The sequence below is a fragment of the Molossus molossus genome, unplaced genomic scaffold (assembly GCF_014108415.1).
Source record: "Molossus molossus isolate mMolMol1 unplaced genomic scaffold, mMolMol1.p scaffold_m16_p_2, whole genome shotgun sequence".
Classification (NCBI taxonomy): domain Eukaryota; kingdom Metazoa; phylum Chordata; class Mammalia; order Chiroptera; family Molossidae; genus Molossus; species Molossus molossus.
Genome location: NW_023425355.1, coordinates 134,433,946 through 134,457,383, shown reverse-complemented (window position 1 = coordinate 134,457,383; position 23,438 = coordinate 134,433,946). Strand labels below are relative to the sequence as shown.

Below are 23,438 nucleotides of genomic sequence, written 5' to 3'. Positions count from 1 at the left end.
AGTTTAGGTTAGTACAGAAAACTACCTATTTTATTAACTGTGTGTGCCAAGTTTATCAATAAGACATACTTTTTTGTGGACTATATAATAAAAGCTGAATAAGGAGGTCATGAGAGTAGATGTAGTTTCCAGAAGTAGGCTCAGGAATTGAGAGAAATCCTTAACTATAAAATATATTAAGAGTAATCAGGGACAGAGGCAAGAGCTTCTCTAGCTGAGTTTTGGTTCTGAATCCAAAATGGTTTATGCTCCATTTCTTACTAGTATAAATCTTGGAACTATCATTGCCAAACCTTAATCAAAGATCACATGCACAACAATGATTCTCCTCTAATATGACTGGTGCCTCCCATTAGAGTAAATTGATAATACATCACTAGAAAAAACAGTCAAACAGTGCCAAGGGATTGCCTATGAAATGTGTCTTTCTGGAATAATGAAGTTGCTAATTTGATTTTAATCATTTAGAATTTGCGGGTTTTATTGTATTCATTTTATATAAGCCTTAAGAAAGTTTAAGTAATAATGTAGTATAGAATATTGAGAGGGAGTATATGTTTGTTTGCCCTGGTGTGGGAGAATGTTAAAAGACATATGTTATACTAAGGCAGTAGTTCATAAACACTTTGAAGTCAGGATCCCTAGAGAATTTGAAGAAATTTATGGATCTATCCCCAGAAAATAAGTAAACTCAAGATAGTACGTATGTCTCTCTCTCTCTCTCTCTCTCTCTCTCTCTCTCTCTCTCTATATATATATATATATATATATATATATATATATATAATCTCCTTGGGTCCTTTCTTCTTGGCCTTTACATATGATTGGTCAGTAAATGATCACCTACCTGACCCAAGTTATTTTAATCAAAGTCTAAACCCAACCTTTTAGAACAGAAAAGGAGAAAAAGTCTGTCATCAGATACTTGAAAAAGTAAGATGTAAAGCTCTGAAGTCATTGTTAGCCATGTTTTCCATCACATGGAGACAGTCAGTTTGCAGCAAGGGAGAAGGATAAAGCCAGTGAGCAGAGAGAAGTATGATAGAATTCACCAACTATGTCTCTTATTCTAGTGGTTTCTGAGGCTCAGCTGGTCACATTTCTGGCTTTGGATTCTGGGAAATCTTTTCTTCCCATGTGTCCAGAGCATGAACTAGGTATGGACACAGACCAAAAGCTTAGATGGGATAAACAAGGAGTTACCCTGGCTGATATGAGACAAGCACCACCAAACCAGGTGCAACTCTACCCAGGTCAGGGACATCTGTGAGAAATCCTTATCCCAACTTCCTCTTTCTGCTTGAATGAGTTTATTTTGAGTTTTATTCAGTTGCAGCAGAGAGAGTACCACTTACAGCATACAGATACAGATGAAAATGTCTCTTTAATATCAGGGAATTTACTAAGGGTGAGGAACTCTCGCATTGGTGTAATTGTTTGTGATAACATGGTTTTGGCTAATTAGACATGAATCATCTACTAAATAAAGTAAATTCAACATATCTCATATTTATAAAAGTTGGTTAGCAGGTTGGATTATTGTATATATGTATGAAATAAAACTTTGTTTCTTTAGCAGTGTCTTACGATTGAGACTTTTTCCCATTTCAGACTTCTCCATCCATATTTATCAAGATTTTAAAAAAGTTTTAAGTGCTTTTAACATTAACGTATTGATTTTCCTTTTGCATATAAAATGAGAGAGAAAAGAAACAATAGCATGCCACTTTATTTCCTCCTGCTCTAGGAAGCAATCAGGTCCCAGCAAACCATAAAATAAAATTTATAGGAGTCCAGTTTGTGAACCAGATGAAATTTTTATTAATTTATGCAAGAGTGTAGACATTTCTAGTGCCTTGAGCCACAGAGTCTTCTCTCCAAGGTACTCCCTTCCTGGTATACCTAGAAACATCTTATTTATCAGAAGGTCAAGCAGATAAGGGTGGAATTATAGAGAAAAGAAATTGGATGATTATAAGAGCTGCAGTCAATTGGGAATTTCTAGATATCCTTTTCATTGCACTTATACATTTTTTTTCTTGGCATCTGTTCTGCTGGATAGATCCTGAATATTTTCTTGAATTTTGTTAATGTTCATCAGAGACATTGCCTTCTCTCTGACTTTTGACTGATTCACTCACTATTCGTGTAGTTCCTGGCGTTTGCCTTTACCTCTTGGGTCTGGAGCTCTTTATTAGTGGCCAGGTCCAGCAGGTTTGACCAAGAGAAGGTCCGTAGGAAGCTGACTATTGAAAGCAACTCCATTTCCTTTGAGAATAAATTTAATAAAATGAAAAGAAAAAAATATGGAACAACTTATGTAATTTGTAGGGTCATAGCCTAAGACTAAACTTGTAACCTAATTCTGACAGGAGAGACTAAGCTCTTTGAGGATAAAGTAATTCTCTCCAACCAAGTCTGCTCCCGTTTTATTTACATGAGGACTCTCTTTATAAGTAGGTAGCTGTTACAGAGTCTCCATGCTGAGAGATATTGCTTTTTATTATGTTTGCAATAGACTAGGAGCTACACACAGTATTTCATCAAAGAGATTCTGTCAAAATCTCAAGGCCCCTTATATTTCCTGCTTTAAAATACTCATGATTCTTTTCTTACTGTCCTCTTGATCTCATAAATGCTATTGTGTTTCCAAAAGAGAACACTTACAGGCTTTAGAAATGTACATGGTTGTAACATTTGTAGCCAGGGTCTGACATTTAGATGGGTTCATATTCAAAACACGTCTTTTGAAATTAGCATAGGAGCCAAGGAAATATATTCAGAGAAAGGTGACTGTGCACACATTTTAGGGTTTTACTTCAGGCATTAAGTACTAATTGAATTGGTCGAAATAAAAAAGTGTCTGCAGTGTTCTTGTGAGTAAACTGTCTTAGGAGTGGGTTATCCAGCCCCAGTCAAACCTTCAGATGACTAGCTGACATCTTGATGGCAACCTCAAGAGAGACCAGGAGCCCAAGCCTCTCAGCTAGATGACTGACAAATCTTTGACCCAAAGAGACTATGAAATAATAAATATTTATTGTTGTTCTAAGTAGCTAATTTTGAGGTAATTTGTTACATAGCAATAGATAACCCAATGCAGCCCATAAGGCACTATGTAATCTTGCCCAAGTACTTCTCTGACTGTGCCTTATACCACTATTCCCCTTGCCCATTGCCTACAGCCATGGCGATCTTTTTATTATTTATTGCCTCATTAAACATGTCCCCTCCTCATTAAGCATGTCTGTGCTCTTAATGTTCCTTCCACCTGGAGGGCTATTCCCTAGCTCTCTACATAATGTACTCCTGTAATTCACTCATGTGAAAATAAATAGATATATATTTTAAAAATCAATCATTTTTCTCTTTTCTAGCAATAAGTGCCTCAAAAGGAAATCGAAAAAATTTATCCCATTTATATTATTGGAAAAAACACACAAGATTCATAAGAGAAAGCTAATAAGAAAGATTCAGAACTGCCATAAAAAGCTTATAAATGTGAATTGAAGGTCATGAAACAAGATTCGACCAAATAAAAAGACACTTCTCATCTTGGAGGAGACAATATAAAAACTTGACTTTCTTTAAATTAATATATTGATTCAATTAATTCTAGTTAGAATGCCAATAGGTGGATTTTTGTATGTTTTTATAATACTAAATAAAATATCCTTTATTTCTTAGGTGGAAGACTAAATGTCTGAGAAGAATCAAGGTGTTTTTTTCTTTTTTGAATCAGAATAGAAAGGGCAATGTTTTGCCAGATGAGGGAAAATATTATAAGGCCCAATTAACATGGTAATTGATTAAGAATAGACAAATGGTTTAATGGGAAAATATAGAGAGTTCAGAAAAAGATTCCAACGTATATAAGAGTTTAGTAATTATCAGTAATTGCAGGAGGGAATAGAGAATTGCAAGAGAAACAAGGAATTATGTGAGAGGGAATTTTGAGAACAGAGGATTATGAGAGAGACATAGAACTGTGGGAAAAACAGAAAATCGTGGGAGAAAATGGAGAAATGTTTGAAAGAGGAATTTGTGGGAGAGAAAGGAGCACTGAAAGAAGAGAAGGGAGAGTGTGGGAGAAAGATGGACTATTTCATACATGGGGTAGGCTTAACTGGCCTGTGCATCTGGGAGAAAATAATATTGGACCTTATATATTGTACTGACAAATAAATTTCAGATGTGTTAAACTCTTACATATTAAAAATAAAATAATAAACATCCTGTTAGAAAATCTAGGAAACTACATGTAGCAGGTGGGGTGGGTTAGTTAGACCTTTTTAAGTAAAACTGGGCTCGGGTATATTTGACTTTAAAAAACTGTCTATAACTTTTACAGAAAAAACCATATATTTGGAAAAAATTAGCAACAGTAGACATACATAATATATTTCATTACAAAACCTTTTAATTCAATGTAAAAATGGGCAACACATTTAAAGAGGCAATTATTTCAGAAGTCACTCTTGGAAATAATTTATTGACCTATGTTCTTAAAGGAGCCCATATTTTTATTGAACAACTGAAAAACATTTAAAAATGTAGATCAGCTTACAGTATATATGTTTCAACAATATTCTTTGTAGAATAGGTAGGTTGAATATAAGTATCTAAAAATTGTAGTTATATGTCCTAAGCTTTCTATATTTCTCTTTTATACATATAATTTCTCTAACAATAGAAAAAGTAGGCTAAAGTGCCAATCCAGATGGTTAACAACACTTGAAAATATGCTCTTAGCAAAGGGAAAGGCAAATTAAGGTAATAATAAGATACTTCTCAAGAAACAGGCACAAAACTTAAAAGTATATAATTCTTTTTGATAATTGAATGCAGGGAAAAGGGAACTCTCATTCATTGCTGTATGAAATCTGACCTACTACAGCTTTTTGCAAAACAATCTGGCAGCATCTATTAAAACTAAAAATATCCATGCCACTTGACCTAGTCATCCCTTTTCAGGGCATCCAACTCATAGAAATTAAGAACAACAATTATGAACACACGCACATATACACTACACCACACATTGCTTGTAGTGGCAGAAGATGGTTATCAAAGTAAATGCTCATCAATAGGTAATGGTTGAATAGATTATGATATAGCCATCCAATGGAATATTGTGCCATCAGCTTAAAAAAAAAAAAAAAAAAAAAAAAAAGAATGAGAGGCATTCCAGTTTCCTTGGATATTTCTGAATGGTATTTCTGAATGAGAAAAGCAAGATGCAGACAATCATGTATAATATAACCTCTTCTTTCTAAAACAATGATCAATATATATGCAGTGTGTGTATAAAATATGAGTTTGAAGAAAATATGTACTGAGTAGACACTAAGTTGCTATTATGGATTATTTGGAGGGGGGTATATGCTGGAATATATGCCGGGGGGGGGTGGCAAGAAATGGGGAGAGGGAAACAAAGCTGAATGGGAAAAGAAGGAAAAAAAGACTGCATCAAAAATCGAAATGTGTACGATATGATCACATTTATGCCTTTTTGTAAAATTACATTTCTGAGTAGAAATGTAAAAAGGAAAATATTTTAAATGTGAATACCAGATTTTTTTTTTTTAGAAAAGGAAAGTAAGTATTCTGAGCTCAAGGCATAATTTAAAAACACTTTTGTAAGGTGAATTGCTGCCATGAAATTCTTTTCATTTTTTTCCTTTCCTTTTCCTCTTTCACTATGAGCCAAAGACCAGAAAAGAAGTGGCAATGCAAACGTTCTAGTTGCCTTCTGGTTATCACAAATTTTCCCTAAGGAAGGAGAATTACATTTGCCAACACTCCCTTAAATTTTCCACAGAGATGCCCTTTAGTAGAGAACAATACATTTATGTTTTGTATTTTGCTTTTTAATATACCCATGCTTGTGATAATATAAAAATATTTAAGTTTCTTAGTCAAATTATTTAATGTCCTGTTTGACTGTCAGGGTCTTGCCTGGACACAGATGGCACATTCAAACTGGGTAACTGTAGAGGGTTTGATAAATGGGCTACTTACGAAAGCATCCACAGGGGTTAGAGAAACCAGGAAGGGATAGTGCATTACCCTGGAAGTAGTATTATTGAGGTGTTACCACTTCTAGGCCTGGAGGAACAAGGAGAGGGAGTGGCTATAGGCACCCAGTTGTATCGCCTGGGCTGTCTGAAAGTGGCTGTGGCCTTTAGCAGAGGGATGCAGCCAACCTATAGAGATTTTGTAAAGACAGAGTTGAGGGCGTCAATATCCCTACTTCCTGTTCCTCCTGCCCTCTGATCTCCTGTTGATGCTCCCCATTCTTCAAATCCAACTGGAAGCCAGAAGACAAAGTAGCTCAGTGATGTTGTCCATACAAGTCAGCCTCAAGGAGCACATAACTGGGTCAAGAGGGATGGAGAGTGGATCTGAAGGGGCAGACATTTGATCATTCTTTTCCACCACCAATTTCTTCAGATAATTGGATGGGTTGTAAAGACAAATCATAATATTTAATCCATGGCTTGAATTATCCCATGAACTTGGCCATATAGTTATGGGAATCCATATGGCTTAACATGAAGCCATATGATACTTACTATCATGTGACTTGATTAAATTAATTAGGTGCCACCCAAAACACCAAAGAGAAGCTCCTGAGTTCAAAACCTAGGTCAAGAAATCTCTGATAGGAGTTGGAAAGGGGAATAGGGAAAGGAAAATTTAAGTATTATCAAGAGGGAAGGAAAAGCTCAGGGCACAGGGGATGGGGTTTAGAAGATAAATTTATTAATATAACAGTTTTGCCTAAAGTTGGTTATGTTCAGATGTATGTGCTCTATATGCAGAGCAAGATCATTTGTTCAGGAATTAGAATACTGGGTTCTGGAGCCCTGCTACTACTTACTTCTGGCAATTTGGGTAAACCATTTCCTTTCTCTGAGCTTGTTTCATTCTCTACATCAGAAGAGGGTCAGACTAATGATCTAAGCTTCCATTTGGTTCTATATTGTGTGTTGCTATTATTTCACCCAATTAGAAATTTGAAGAATGACTTAAAAACAGTTTAGAACATTCAGAACAAGAGTCTGATTAAAGTGATGATTTCAAGCAACTTATAATTTAACCATTAGTATACTTCACCATAGAATTCAGCAGGCTGCTAAGAAACAATAAATTTTCTTGTTTAATGTACAGTAAGTTCAAAACATTTTATCCAACAGAATTAGTGAGTACAATGGAACACTCTAGGAAGAGACAGTAAAAAGCGGTAGATAATTTGGCCTTAGTGTATTGTATTATAGATGAAAACCATTAAATAATGTGCACCCTACTTCTTGTAGTATCACATAGAAATCTTAGAAGAACACTAGTGAGAAGGTAAAAAAAGAAAAGAAAGAAAACATACAAGGATGGAACCATGGTACACTATGGCCTGTTGTGCCCCTTCCTATTTAGCAAAGAAAGGGCCTATCTCTAGGCTACCCCAAAATTACATGATCAAGTGTAAACACAGTAGTAACATTGCTGTGGTATGCTCAGAAAGTGGCAATTGAAGTCACAGTTTGACTTTTTCTTTATTTCTTATGTGTGTATCAAATGATATGTTCTTAGAGAATTAAAAAATAATTTTTCTTTATTGATTTTAGAGAAAGAAGAAAGAGAGGGAGAGATAGAAACATTAATTGTTCGCCTCCTGCATGCTCCCCACTGGGGATTGGGCTCACAACCTGGGCATGTGCCCTGACCTGGAATCGAACTGGCAACCTCTTGGTGCATGGGTCGATGCTCAACCACTGAGCCATATCAGTTGGGCTTAGAGCATTTTAATAAATGTATCCTCTCTCTCATGCTGCAGAAAAAAATCATTGATATCTATAGAGATTTTTTGATGATGATACTTGCTACCAAGACTGTCTCTTAATTTTAGAGCAACATTGATTTAGGTCTACTTGATTAATTCATATAAATAATAAAAAAGGAGAAGGTCCCCCAAACAGAGGAGAGGTGGAAGCAACTTATAATTTGTCAACATATGAGTATGAGTAACTTTATTTTAGGGACCTAAAGCCCTGGGAGTAGGCAATAATATCTAGGAGCCTAGAAAGCCAATATTCTATGATAGTCAATGTTGTATGGAAGAACATATTCTATGATAGAATATGGTATGACCCATTCGTCAATATTGTATGAGGGAAGATTAAGACAGGTTAGGACCTTGGATTTGGCCCACCTGCCAAAAGGGGCAGGGCAGTGGGTGTTGGGAAAGGAGAAGATCAAGTTTGTCAGATAAAGTACAATATCCAAAGGGGGTAGTAAAAACATGTATTCTAGGCAAGCAATCAACCCTAGGAGTTTAAGGGGAGATACCTGAAAGTTCTAATGAATGAGTTTGAATACATTTAGAGGAAATCTAGGGAGGGGAGAAGTGTATGAATCCAGGCAGACAGGCAATTAGGGTAACCTGCTGGAGTTTTGTAACAGGATTGTATTAGTTTGCTAGGGCTGCCTAAACAAAGCACCACACACTGGGCAGCTTAAACAACAGAAACTTATTTCCTCACAGTTCTGGAGGCTAGAAGTCCAGACTCAAGGTGTTGGCAGGGTTCCTCCTGAGAGCCATGGGGGAAAGATCTGTTCCAGGCCTTTCTCCAAGGCTGCCATCTCCTTGTGTCTCTTTATATCATCTTTTCTCTATGCTTGTCTCTGTGTCCAAATTTTCCCTTTTCAAAAGGACACCAGTCATACTGGATTAGAGCCTGCCTTACGAACTCATTTTAACTTGATTACCTGTGTAAAGACCCTATGTTTCAAATAAGGCCACATTCTGATGAGGGTCAGGACTCAACATTCATTTTTTTAGTGGGGAGGGGCACAATTCAAACCAGAGCAAGGACTGATTAGCATAAAATGAAGCCCTAGTGCTAGAAGGGATTAGGGGATGAGGCCGGTTCCCAAGATAGAAATTCAGACAGGAACGAAGGCAGAACTTGGATATTAGATCAGGGGCACATGTTGGGCAGAGTCTTGGTAATGAGACAATTGCCAGAACTGGAGTCTGGGGCCAAGTCTGATAGATGCTCTGGTACCTGAACTGAGGTAGAAGAACTGCTGGAAGATGGGCTAGAATTGGCTGGCTAAGCCTACATGTACCACAGAGAGGAAGTCTCAACTTCTAGCAGAGGGAGGCTAGCCAAACTGAGACACCATGGGGGTGAGTGAAGAATTGGAAATTTTTGTGGGAAATGGAAAACCGAAGTGGGAGACATTGACTCAGTATACTCCCTAGTGAAGCTTGGGCAGAGCAGTTTTGTAGAGATTGCCTGCTCCTCCTCAACACCCAAATGAATTTAGCCAGAAGCTCATTATCTTTGCTCTTGATTTCCTCAAAACTGGAATGTGTTCATCCTAGGTTCTCAAAGGCATGTCAGGGACAGGGTACTTGAAGACACAGAATAAACATGGTTCATAGTCCTACAGCATCACTTTAACGTGGAGATAATAATGGAATTAGATGCAAAGTTAGTGTGGATTTTTATAACAAATTATGAGGATTGAGAGAAATTTCATGCTTGCAGAGTGCAGCTGACTGTTCCAGTACTATCCATGTCCCCTTGACACTCACCATTCTTGTATAAGCCTATTGGTGTCTTACTGCAAACACTTGCAACTCTCCACCCGAAGGCTTTCTCTTGGTCAGAGTAGCAGGCAGTTAACAATCCTGGGAATAGCCCTTAGCCAACGATGAATGGAAGTTGGAATTAAAATACCCCAGTTTCGCCCTGGCTGGTTTGGCTCAGCGGTTAGAGCGTCAGCCTGCTGTCCACAGAGACCCGGGTTCGATTCCCGCTAAGGGCATGTACCTTGGCTGCAGTTTGTCCCTGGCCCTGGTTGGACCTGGTTGGGTCGTGTGGGTGGCGGCCACTCAATGTGTCCCTTTCACATCGATGTTTCTCTCTCTTCCTCTCTCTCCTTCCCGCTCTATCTGAGTAAAAAATGGAAAAATGTCCTCGGGTGAGGATAAAAAAAAAATACCCCAGTTTCCTTGACCTTGGGCAAGGGTGAGGACATGGGGAGGGGAAAGGAAACTTTGACTTATGTTCTACACTGTCTCCCAAAGTTTCCCAGTAGGATTGGGCCCCATGCCTACAGAGGTAATGTGCTCATTAATGTACCCTGGAATGACTTCCTTCCCTTCCTGGCTCACTTTCCACACACTCCCATTGGTGTTTCTTAGGATCACCTCCTGAATAAACCACTCAAATCCTTGTGTCCAGGTTTGCTTCTGGGGCAACCTTCCCAGAAGATACTGAGTCTGATCTGAACCAAGCCTCCAGACTACAGTGGGTGGGCTGATGGTGGAGTTTATATTCCCGTGCCTTTAAAGGAACTTTGCTGGTAAATTAAGAAACACTGACTTAAGAGACTTAATCATATTGCACTTGAAACTGGTCAACCAGTGGCCCTTAACCTATTTTCTCCCCTAACTCCTCTGTGAGGTTCCACATAATATTTTCAATAATCCAAGTGAATTCTGACAAAAGTACTTTAGGTTATTCTCCTTTTATTATCATCACAAATAGAAATCTAAAAGTAGCAAGAAGCCAAAAGTAATGCATCAGCCCATACTGAACCCCAGTGCCCTAGGGACACACTACAGGTCATTGAGGAATCACCATCACGATTCCCCCAGAACTAGCTTCATTACATTGAGTGCAATTAACTTTTTATTTGAAAGATATGTATATAAAAAAGTGATAGTGGATTTCTGAGTTGTTAGAAATTATTCGTTTTCTTTGGCTGTTATTTAAAAATGAGAATTACGAAGACTCTCCCAGGAGTCTTTATTGTTGCTTAATAACACACATTTAGTAGCAAAGTTGTCTCTTGTCTTGAGCTCAAACAGTACAAAGTGGTAAGTATGAATTATTTCATCGTTCTTCACCCTACTCATGCTTTATTACTTAATAATAGTGCTTTACACGGAGTGTAAACTGGCCACATACTAAATGACTGTGGCATTATGTTAAAGAGGAGGCACATTGTTGCTGCTACTTCTGCAAATGTTGCTCTATGATCTATGCGCTTAATTTTTATTTTAATCTTCTTTTATTATTTTTGTAAACAAATTTTGGTACCAAATAGAGGAATACAATAAATAAATGAAACAATAAACAACTTGCTCTTGGAGTAAATTGAATGTTAGTAGAGGTGTATTACTATTGATCATTTAACTAAAATCTTTATAATGTACCATCATTCTTTATTAAAAAGCACAGTGAGCCCTGGCCGGTGTGGCTCAGTGGTTAGAGCATTGGCCTGCAGACCAGAGAGACCCGGGTTCAGTTTCCGCTAAAGGCACGTACCTCGGTTGCAGTTTGTCCCCGGCCCTGGTTGGAGTTGTGTGGGTGGCAGCCACTCCATGTGTACCTTTCACGTCGGTGTTTCTCTCTCTTCCTCCCTCTCTCCCTTCTGTTCTATCTGAAGATAAATGCAAAAATGTCCTTGGGTGAGGATTAAAAAAAAAAAAAGCACAGTGAATAAAATCCCAGTAATAATAAGCTGTACCAATATAGTCTTCCTGTGTCCCCTAAAGAATTTCTTAGGATTAAACAAGTAGATATGTTGGAAAAATTTAAATAACAATAGTAAAATTGCTAAGAAAGATATATGCAAAGGGAATCTACTGGGATGCTAGAATGTTCTCTATTTAATTTTGTTTGTTTTTACTCACATTTCTATGTAAGAATGTAGGATAGTTAGGGTATTCCTAAGGAAATGAAGATAATTATTGATTTGCAATGTTATTTATGGAAGAGCCACTAGAAAGATACATTTATGTCTAGTGTTTACTTTTGTCTTGACTAGAAAGTAACCTCATGAAATTAGTGCTATCATAAATGGATTATTCACCTCATTTGTTTACTGAAACACTGAGTTTTTTTGTGTATGGACCTGGACCTATACAGTGGTAGGGCCCTTTCCTCATTTTTCTAAGTTGAGAGACTTATTCTACATTTATTTATTTATTTATTTATTTATTTATTTATTTATTTATTTATTTATTTATTTATTTATTTTTATCCTCATCCGAGGACGTTTTTCCAGTTTTTGTTCAGATAGAGTGGGAGGTAGAGAGAGAAAGAGAGAGAGAGAGAGAAACATTGACGTGAAGGGGACACATCGAGGGGCTGCCACCCGCACGACCAACCAGGGCCGGGGACAAACTGCAACCGAGGTACACGCCCTTAGCGGAAACTGAACCCGGGTCTCTCTGGACCGCAGGCCAACACTCTAACCGCTGAGCCAAACCGGCCAGAGCAAGAGACTTATTCTACTTTTAAAGACATTTTTTTTCCCTGCAAGAATTGAGTCTCTGGGCTGTGTGTTTCTATTTTTTTTTTTTTTGTCCTTGGAAAAGCAGTATGGGTATTATGAGGTAATTTTAGTAATACATTTATTATTTATAATCTTTAAAATATAGTTGTCTTTTCATGAGGGTTATAGTGATTTTTCTCTTGCAACTTGATCCAGATTCTGGGATCATGCAAAATAGTTCAAATTCTCTGTATTCTGGGATTTATAAAAATGCTGGTAAGGCATTTGTAATAAGTAGGATGCATGTGACACTAAAACCACAGGATTATAATTGTCCTACTGTGACTGCTTTGATTTATTTAAGATATTTATTAAAGGTCAGAGAAATGGCCACTTCTAGGCATCAATGAAACCAAATGCTGATTTGAAATTCAAATTAAATTTGAATATTGCAATGATATCATATCTTCTCTGCAGTAAAATTGGCTTTCTCTTCCTCCTCCCTACCCTGTCCTCATTTTTGATTGTAAGAACAATATTATAAAATCTAAGAGTTTTAAGAGAAAAGAAAGAAAATTCCTAATACTATCATTTCTATTCTTTGCCCATACACATTTATATTTTTAAATATAGTAGCAATCACAATATATATACAATATTGTATTCTGCTTTTTATTGTTAACTTTCTTTTGAAAAGAGATCTGGAATTTCTATAAAGCAATTGCAAAAATAGTACTAAGGAAGTTATGTCACGCTAGCTGGGGGAAAAAAAGAGGGAACATGTGTTGATTGTGTGGGTTTCAAGCTTTTCAAAAGTGATGTAACATTTACCTTAGATTTTCTTAGCCAGAGATATGAACCTAACCATCTTGGGTTGGAAAAGGGTATAGAATGTAACTAAGCTAAAATTTGTGAATGAAAGTAGAGCAGCATTTTCTTTCTGCCAATTGCTAATTAAATGCCATGGAAGACTTGCATATTTAATTTTATCCATGTAAAGAATGTGCATTAGTTGGTAGCAAGGGTTTTGGCCAGAAAATAAATGACTATATTTTTAGATCATTTTCCTAGCCCTGTTAATTTATTATCCCTTGATGTAGCTAAAGTGTAGAAATGGAAAGGTTCCTTCATTTGTCCAGAGTTACAGTTTTGCTAGGCGAAAGGATAAGGTACTTGAGGCTATCGGCACAAGAATGGTTGAAATAATGTGACATGAGTTCTAGACAGAAGAGGGAAGGAGATGGAGACAGGGGAAGACTGATAGATGAAGACAAAGCAGGAGATGTCAAGGGGCCAGAGGTCTCTCTCTCTCTCTCTTTTTTTTTTAAATCCTCACCTGAGGACATTTTTCCATATTTTGTTCAGATAGAGTGGAAGGGAAAGAAAGAGAGAGAAACATCGACGTGAAAGGGACACATCGAGTGGCTGCCACCCACACGACCGAACCAGGGCTGGGGACAAACTGCAACCGAGGTACATGCCCTTAGAGGGAACCGAACCCGGGTCTCTCTGGACCACAGGCCGACGCTCTAACTGCTGAGCCAAACTGGCCAGAGCTAGAGGTCTCTTTAATAAGAACAGACGTAATGGTAAAAATAGAGCAAGAAAATTGGAAAATTAGAGTGTTGTATTCAGTTGGTTTATTAAAACTGAAATAAAATCTGAAACGCAAGTGAGTTGGTCTATTAAAATTTTTATTTTTGTTTTTCCTTGGTTTTAATGTTGTAAAACATTTGAACCAGAACAGAGAACAAAGCAAGGGAATTGAAATCCAGTCATTAATTCATTTTTGCATTAATTTGACAAATACCTTGCTAAGCCCTGCTTATGTGCCAGGCACTATTTTAGGGGCTGGGAATACAGTAGGGAATAAGGTAGAAACAATTTTGATGGTTTGGAATTTATATTCTAATGGAGGGGTTGAACACTCAGCAAATAAAATATCAGATCATAATAAGAAAACTAAATTATAGCAAAGGCATAGAGGCATGAGGGCTGGGGAGCTATTTTAAACATGATGACTAGAGAAATGAAGAGGGGAGATGGAAGGGGGAACATGAAGGAAATGAGGGCAGAAGCCAAGCAGACATCTGGGGGAAGGATGTCCTAGGCATAAGAACAGCAAGTATGAAAGCCTGGAGAGGGGAATATGCTTGGCAGGCCTGTCCCTAACATTTGTGAAGCCCAGGGCAAGAGTACAAATGGAGGTCCATGAACTCTATCTGTGTCTAGACATTAAAAAGTTATAAAACAGCCCTGGCCGGTTTGGCTCAGCGGTTAGAGCGTCGGCCTGCGGTCCAGAGAGACCCGGGTTCGGTTCCCGCTAAGGGCACGTACCTCGGTTGCAGTTTGTCCCCGGCCCTGGTCGGTTGTGCGGGTGGCAGCCACTCGATGTGTTCCTTTCACATCGATGTTTCTCTCTCTCTCTCTGTTCCTCTCTCTCCCTCCCACTCTACCTGAACAAAAAATGGAAAAAAAAAAAGTCCTCGGGTGAGGGAAAAAAAAAAAAGTTATAAAACGTATCCTGTCATCCAAACTTGACTAATATACTTCAATGTTGGCTTGGAAGGTCAGGATTCGATTTTAAAATTTTGGATGCCTCAGGGTTTTGTACCAGAACCTGGTGGTACAGAAACTTCTGGCTTCTGGTCCTAGCCAGAGATACCCCCCCCCTTTCTCTTCCCACCCCAGGATTCTCCCATAATCACAAGGGGTCTCGCACAATGTGAGTGGACAGCCCTGCCTGCAGGTCTAAGCTCTGTCCACATAGCACTTATCAGCTGCCCTCTGATTGCTCCCTGTAACTAGGCATGTGCACACTCATGACAGAGTCTGCTCTTAAGAAGATGAACCAGGGAAGGGGCCCATGCTGGCTCTGGAAGCCAGCTCTTGGCCATTTGGGCAGCACCATTCATGGATACTGAGTACCCAGGATGTGGTCTTGATGGGGCACAGGCTCTGGATAGACATAGCCTCTTGACCTCACTGACTCTGCCCTGTGGGGAATGGTTTGGCTGAGGACGGACACAGCAAGACACTTGAAGTCATGGGGTTTGGAGAAGTGGCTCCTTTTGCCGGGACCTAAGGGTGGCACTTTTGCTTGTCACACTTGAAGAGGAACAAGGAGGCGATTCCTTATATCCTCAGGATTTGAACTGCGATGATGAAGGAGATATGAGACTTCCGTTCTTTAGAGGATCTATAAAAAGTAAAGGAAGGAAGAAAAGGAAACCAGAATGTATGGAGCATCTGTGCCAAGCCTGGCTGTGTGCAATATGCTTTTGCTCTTGTGATCTAATTTAATCTTCCAAATAATCCTGGGAAGTAGGCTTCATATTCTCTTGTGTACAGGTAAAAAAAAATAACCCAGGGAGATCATTTCCTTGTCCAGAATCACACAGCCAGTGAGCCTTGGAGCAGAGGCTCAAACCCAGGGCTCCAGGTAATTCTAAAGCCTGTATTCTTTCTACTACACTGCATCATCTTTGAAAGACTTTTTCTGTAATGAGAGTGAGGAACAATAAAGAAAGTAAAATCCTATACTGTGCGTAGAGGAAAATGAATGCAGAGATCCTTAATCCAGAGCTGATTTCTATCCTGAGGTCCCTAGAGCTCCCGAGAGTATGTGAGTTTAAAGTCTTTAGGTATTTTTCTTTTAATTGAGGTAAAATGTATATATAGTGAAATGCACAGATCTTATATCAGTGGTTCTCAACCTTCCTAATGCCATGACTCTTTAATACAGTTTCTCATGTTGTGGTGACCCCCAACCATGAAATCATTTTCGTTTCTACTTCATAACTGTAATTTTGCTGTTATGAATCGCCATCAGAAATATGTGTTTTCTTTTTTTTTTTTTTTTTTTTTTTTTTTATCCTCACCCGAGGACATTTTTCCATTTTTTGTACAGATAGAGTGGGAGGGAGAGAGAGGAAGGGAGAGAGAGACAGAAACATCAATGTGAAGGGACACATCGAGTGGCTGCCACCCGCACGACCAACCAGGGCCGGGGACAAACTGCAACCGAGGTATGTGCCCTTAGCGGGAACTGAACCCGGGTCTCTCTGTACCACAGGCCGACGCTCTAACCGCTGAGCCAAACCGGCCAGGGCAGAAATATGTGTTTTCCAATGGTCTTAGGTGACCCCTGTGAAATGGTCGTTTGACCCCCAAAGGGGTCACGCCCCACAGGTTGAGAACTACTGTTTTATATGAACAACTTGAAGAGTTTAGTTTTGCAAATGCTAACACCCATATAACCACCATCCCAATGAAAGTATTTCCTCTAGATATGTCCCTCATTCCAGAAATTTCCCTATACCTCTTTCCAGGCAATCTCCTCCCACAATAGGCAACCACCTGATTTCTATCACTATGGGTTCATTTTGCCTGGTTTAGAGTTTCATGCAAATAGAATCATACCGTATGTTTTTTGAGATTTATCCATATTATGGGATAAAAGGAGTTACCTTCTTTTTATTGTTAAGTATTCCATTGTATGAAGATGCCACCATTTGTTTACCGGTTCACTTCCTTTTTTAAAATTTTTTTTTCCCTTTATTGATTTTAGAGAGAGGAAGGGAGAGGGAGAGAGAGATGGAAACATTGATGAGAGAGAACATCAATTGGCCGCCTCCTGCATGCCCGCACTGGGGATTGGGCCCACAACCTGGGCATGTGCTCTGACCGGGAATCGAACTGGCGACCTCTTGGTGTATGGGTCGATGCTCAACCACTGAGCCATACTGGCTGGACTACCTGTTCACTTCTTGATAGGCATTGGGATACTTCCTACTTTTGGTTATTATGAATAAAGCTCTTATAAACATTCTTGCACATGTCGTTTTGTGAATATATGTGTATATATATTCATTTATTTTAGGTCTATAACCTAGGAGGGGAATTGCTGGGTCATATGGTAGGTGTAGATTTTACTTTTTAAGAAACTGCCACATTTTTCCATGGTGGTTATATCATTTTACACTGCCACCAGTAATGTGTAAGAGTTTCAGTTGATGATGTTATTTTTTTTCCCCTCACCCAAGGATATTTTTCCATTTATCTTCAGATAGAGTGGGAGGGAGAGAGAAAGAGAAACATCGACTCAAGAGAGATACATCGATTGGTTGCCTCCCACACGACCCCGACCAGGGCAGGGGACCAAACTGCAACCGAGGTACGTGCCCTTGACTGGAATTGAACCCGAGACTCTTCGGTCAGTGGGCCGATGCTGTAATTGCTGAGCCAAATCAGCCAGTACTGATGATGTTATTTTCAATTCAACATGTTTAATTTTTTAAACATTTCAAACATAAAAAGAATTATATTAATAACTATCAGCCTTTATTCTACCACGCAGATTTAACACATTAACAATTTCCTGTATTTGCTTCAGATCTTAATAAATGAAATATTACAGATGTACTTGAAGACTTTTCCCCCATCTTCTTCCCCTTCCTCCTCCCTGAAAATTAGCATCATCCTGAAGTTGGTGTGTATCTTCCTACGTCTGTCTATTTTTAAATATGTGACACGGTATATGAACCATTTTCAATATTTCACCAAGTCTAACAAAGATGGCATTATTTTCCTGTGATAATTCTTGGCACAGCAGTCAAAGCAGCAACATCTTAATAAATAAGTCAATTTGATCTTTAAAAATTTGTAATTTCCTATGTATTATTGTTTATTGATTCTAATATTAATTAGGTTGATTATACCTATAATTAATAGAAAATGAGGGATATTAATTTTATTTTAAAAGGCAGTTTACAAGGCAGATGAAAACCCTTCAAAGCTTAGAATTCTTGAAAAGTAACAAGGAAGTTCTTAGCACTTGAGCTGGTGAGAACTGTAGAGCTAATACAATCTTCCCATCTCACAGATAAAGAAACTGAGTCACATACCAGTTGTGATTTGCTAGGTTATTGCAGCTAAAGAATGCCAAGCCATTACCAGAACCAGGTCTTCTAATGTCCATTTTAGAATTCTCTTGACCTCACCATGCAGCTTCCATGCCACTGAAGGCAATCAAAGATAAAGAAGGAAGGAAAGAGAGAAGAAAATGAGATGTGGAGGCAGGAGGAAGCAAAAACTTCATAGAAACAAGACGGCAGAAATGTGGTATTTTAAGGAAGAGGTTGCCCTTCATATGAATGATTCTTGGATTTTGGTGTATATTTTTGGTAGCAGTATGCGGTGAGTCACTAACAAAGAGCTTAAGACAGATGAGTTAACATAAATGGACCAAAATAAGCTGTGGTCTCTAGGCTGAGCAGCTGTTGGACAAACCTGCCAATATTTTATTTCCCAGAGATACTTGCAGCAGATTTAAGTGAGCAGGCAGTGAGTGTTGCATTAGAAAATTCCATACCATTCAGAGTTTTCTGTGTCTGAGATGTGGCTATCCAGGGGAAAGGAGAAAACCCCCAGCTATTTATTGAAGCTCCACTTTGTGGAAGAGGGTAGGCAGAGTTGCAGGCCGTAGCGGGGTGCACAAGTGGAGGGACAATGCAGCGGCACATGAGTCATCCCTGGATGTCCCACTAGCTGTGTAACCTTTGGCTACTCTGTGGTTCTATTTTCCATCTTCTGAATGAGGGGCTTAGATTGGATGACCTCCTAAGTCCATTCCTGTTTAACAATGTATATAGCTTACATTTACTGAGCACTTATTTTGTGCCAGGCACTTTGTCAAGTGTTTTACATAGGAATTTTCCCCCCTCTGTTAAACCTTTGAGGTTCTTTCAATAGTAGTCCCATTTTGCAGATAAATAAACTGAGTCTTTAAATAAATTTTTTTCTTTATTGATTTTAGATAGAGAGGACATGAGAGGGAGAGAGAGAGAAACATTGATGAGAGAGAACATTGACTGGCCACTTGCTGCATGCCCCGCACTGGGCATCGGGCCCACAACCTGGGCATGTGCCCTGACCCAGAATCAAACTGGTGACCTCTTGGTGCATGGGTTGATGCTCAACCACTGAGCCACACCAACTGGGCAATAAACTGAGTCTTAAAGAGAATAAGAGACTTGCCTGAAGTCATATAGTGTGCAATGGCAGAACCTGAATCAAATCTGAGACTGTCTCAGAAACCTGGCTTCCTAATCACCATTTTGTATTGTGCCTTTGCCCTAAACAGGAAATTAGGAATGAGTTGCTTTCTTCTTCTTCTTCTTCTTCTTCTTCTTCTTCTTCTTCTTCTTCTTCTTCTTCTTCTTCTTCTTCTTCTTCTTCTTCTTCTTCTTCTTCTCCTTCTCCTTCTCCTTCTCCTTCTCCTTCTCCTTCTCCTTCTCCTTCTCCTTCTCCTTCTCCTTCTCCTTCTCCTTCTCCTTCTCCTTCTCCTTCTCCTTCTCCTTCTCCTTCTCCTTCTCCTTCTCCTTCTCCTTCTCCTTCTCCTTCTTCTTCAAATTGTTATGTTTGAGTGACACTGCAGTGTATTTTCAGGTCCTAATTGGAATCCCCTCACTGCATCCATACACTGCACTGTGGGTGAAGGACGTTAAAGATAGTAATCAAATTCAGGACACACACATTTCACACAGGACAGAAATAGCACTGAGTGGGGCACAGCAGGGCCATTTGATTTACAGAAGCATCATCATCTTGAATATTTCGTACATTCTCTCCAGTTCACTCTGTACTTGGTGTTCCTGCTGATGTCACTGGCAGAGATGTCTCATGAGGAGACACCTTGTTTGTAAAGCCAATTCAGTAACCTCCTCTATCCTGATTTAGTATGATATGGCCATGGCAACAGTGGTAATAGTGGCAGCTCCTTTGTTCCTTTTCACTAATGACACACAATTTACATACCTCTTGCATTGCCACTTGTCCTGTAAATACTTCAGACATAGAAAGAGCATCCCTCTCTCCAAAACAAAACAAAACAACCTCTAAGATTGTGGGTGATTTCATCTAACTTCTGTTCAAGATCGATTTTCAGTTGGTGACTGACAATCCTGTTTTTAAAGTCTATTGGGATGTTCATGACTAAAATCACACTTTCTATCATTCTTTCTTTGATGTCTACATATACAGGAATGGGGAACTGAAGCAATATCTAATAATTCAAACCAAAAAAAGCACTGCTGCTTCTATTTAGTTGGGTGTTTTAAGATGTAGAAACTTTGAGCTGAAAAAGGCAGGGATAATACACTCAACCTGCTGCATTTTTATACACCAATAATGAACTATCAGAAAGGGAAATTAAGAAAACAATTTACAGTTGCTTCAAAAAATAAAATACCTAGGAATAAAATGTTTTTAATCCTCACCCGAGGATAGTATTCCATTGATTTTCAGATAGAGTGGGAGGGAGGGAAGAAGGGAGAGAAACATAGATGTGAGAGAGACATCAATTGGTTGCCTCCTGCACGACTCCAACCAGAGCCAGGGATTGAACTGCAATTGAGGTACATGCCTTTGAGTGGCATCAAACACGCAACTCTTTGGTCTGAGGGCTGATGCTCTAACTGCTGAGCCAAACCAGCCAGGACTACCTAGGAATAAATTTAACCAAGGAGGTGAAAGACCTGTACTCAGAAAATTATAAGACAAAAGAAACTGAAGAAGATACAAATAAGTGGAAGCATATATGTTGTTCATAGATAGGAATAATTAATGCCATTAAAATGTCCATACTACCCAGAGCAATCTATAGATTTAATACAATTACTATCAAAATACCAATGATGTATTTCACAGAACTCAAACAAATAATCTGAAAATTTATATGGAACCACAAAAGACCCTAAATAACCACAGTAATCTTGAGAAAGAAGAACAAAGGTGGAGGTATCACGCTACCTGATATCAACCTATGCTGAGCAAGTGAGTAAATGTGGATTTGCATTTAAAACATTTTAAAACCTCAAATCAAGTTTTATTGACCATCTATTCCATGTGTTACATAAGGTAGAGGAATCAAAGGTGAATTTGACTAATAAGAAATACAGAAATACATAATTGATTATAAAAAATGGCAGCATGTAATAAATGCTATAAAAACAGATGCCAAAAAAATGTGTTAGCAGAGCTAGAAAGAGAGCAATGTTTTTATTTATTTATTTTTGTTACAGATGTTTCTCCTTTTTTCCTTATTGACACCCTCCTCTCTATCCCCTCCACCCCGTCCCCAGCTTTGTTGTCCATGTCCATCGGTTATGCATACATGCATATAAGTTCTGTGGTTTATCTCTCCCCCCTCACCCCCTCTTCTGGGGGCTGTCAGTCTGTACTCCACTTCCACATCTCTGGGACTACCCCATTCCTCAGACTGTTATGTTCATTATATTCCACAAATAAGTGAGATCACATGATACTTGTCTTTCTCTGTTTGGCTTGTTTCGCTTAGGATAATACTTTCCAGGTCCCTCCATGTCGTCTCAAAGGATAAGAGATCTATCTTTCTTACAGCTGCATAGTACTCCATTATGTATATGTACCACCGCTTTTTTATCCATTCGTCTACTGATGGACACGGGCTGTTTCCAGATCTTAGCTATTGTAAATAGTGCTGCTACGAACATGGGGGTACATATATTCTTTCTGATTGGTGTCTTCTTAGGGTATATTCCTAGAAGGGGGATCACTGGGTCAAATGAAAGTTCATTTTTTTTTAATGTAGCTGTCCAATTTGTCCAACACCATTTATTAAAGAGGCTGTCTTTACTCCATTGTATGCTCTTGTCACCTTTGTCAAATATTAATTGAACATAATGTCTTGGGTCAATTTCTGGGTTCTCTGTTCTGTTCCACTGGTCTATATGTCTGTTCTTGTGCCAGTACCAGGCTGTTTTGATTACAGTAGCTTTGTAGTATAACCTGATATGAGAGCAATGTTTTAATTGCAGCTTTGGGAAAGTGATATTTGATATGGCCCTGGAAATATTTCTGCAGGTAGAGCTGGGTGGGAGAGGAGACAAAGAAGAGGATAGGTGTGAGTGGCAGGGAACAAAGCCTCTGAGGCAGAAAGTCCAGGGCACACTCATGAAATAGAGAAACCTGAAGTGGTCAAAGTCAGGGGTGGAGAGTCATGGGGGAGTGACAAATAAGAGTCTGTCAAAGCAGGCTGGGACTTGCTCATAGAGGGCCTGGGCTACTTTGCAAGGAGTTTGGCCTTTACTCCACCCTGTAGGGATAACGTTTCAAAGGTTTTAAAGCAGAAGAGTAATTTTGAAGGGAGAATTATTATCTTTCCTAAATATTAAAAAATGTTCACTTACAAACAAAATCTAAACATCGAATTCAACACAAGGAACAGAAACCTGATATAGTCACTGCTATCAGTTTCATATGTTAACTCTAAGATGGTTTTTAAATATATATATATAATTCTCATACCATAAAACTCACCGTTTTAAAGTGTACAATTCACTGGGTTTTAGTGTATTCACAAGGTTGTGGAACCATCACCACTGTCTAATTCCAGAACATTTTCATCACCTCAAAAAGAAACCTCCATACCCATTAGCAGTCACCTGCCATCTCCCTTCTCCACAACCCTTGGAAACCACTAATCTACTTTTTGTCTCTATAGATTTTCCCAGAGATACTTTTCTATGCATATATGTACAAATATATGTTATATTTATATCGATATAATTATATATACATTTGCTTCTTCCCCACACCCCACAAATGGATTTGTACATACTGAGAAGTAAGCTGTTGACTCTTGACATATCAGATTGTTTGTGAAAAATTAGTCTGGGTGACAGGGCAAGGATGGATTGGAAAAAAAGAGTTTGGGGGCGGTGAGATTATTTAGCAATGCCTGCAGCAGGGGAGACAAAAAATCATACAGGCATGATGTAGGATGCTAGCAGTCTAGTGGATGCTATGGTGTGCTTCCAAGATCCCCAATTCAGGACTGCAGGAAATGCTGGCAGCTAATGGATACCAGTTAGGTCATCTTCTGGGCCTTGCCCTTACCTGAAGAGAGCTTGCTAGCTAGCCTCAAATTACTCTTTCTCTATACCCAATGATTGATCAATGGTAGGGGCTTATAAAGGCCCAAACACCTTCCCCAAGTTGAAGAATCTCTGAAGGGCTATCTCAGCTCTAGAGTTCCCTAAAAGCTGAGGCTTTTATTGTGACTGTACTGCAGCACAACTCCTCCCTCTGTCCAACCCTGCTGT

The 23,438-nt window shown here is 38.8% G+C and overlaps 1 non-coding gene across 1 annotated transcript; it reads right to left on the bottom strand.

Annotated features, from left to right (window-relative positions):
- Nucleotides 1-1,133: 1,133 nt before the first annotated feature.
- LOC118636842 lies at nucleotides 1,134-1,263 on the bottom strand. Its single transcript, XR_004960811.1, has one exon. It is a non-coding gene; the product is annotated as a small nucleolar RNA SNORA48 (small nucleolar RNA).
- Nucleotides 1,264-23,438: the final 22,175 nt, after the last annotated feature.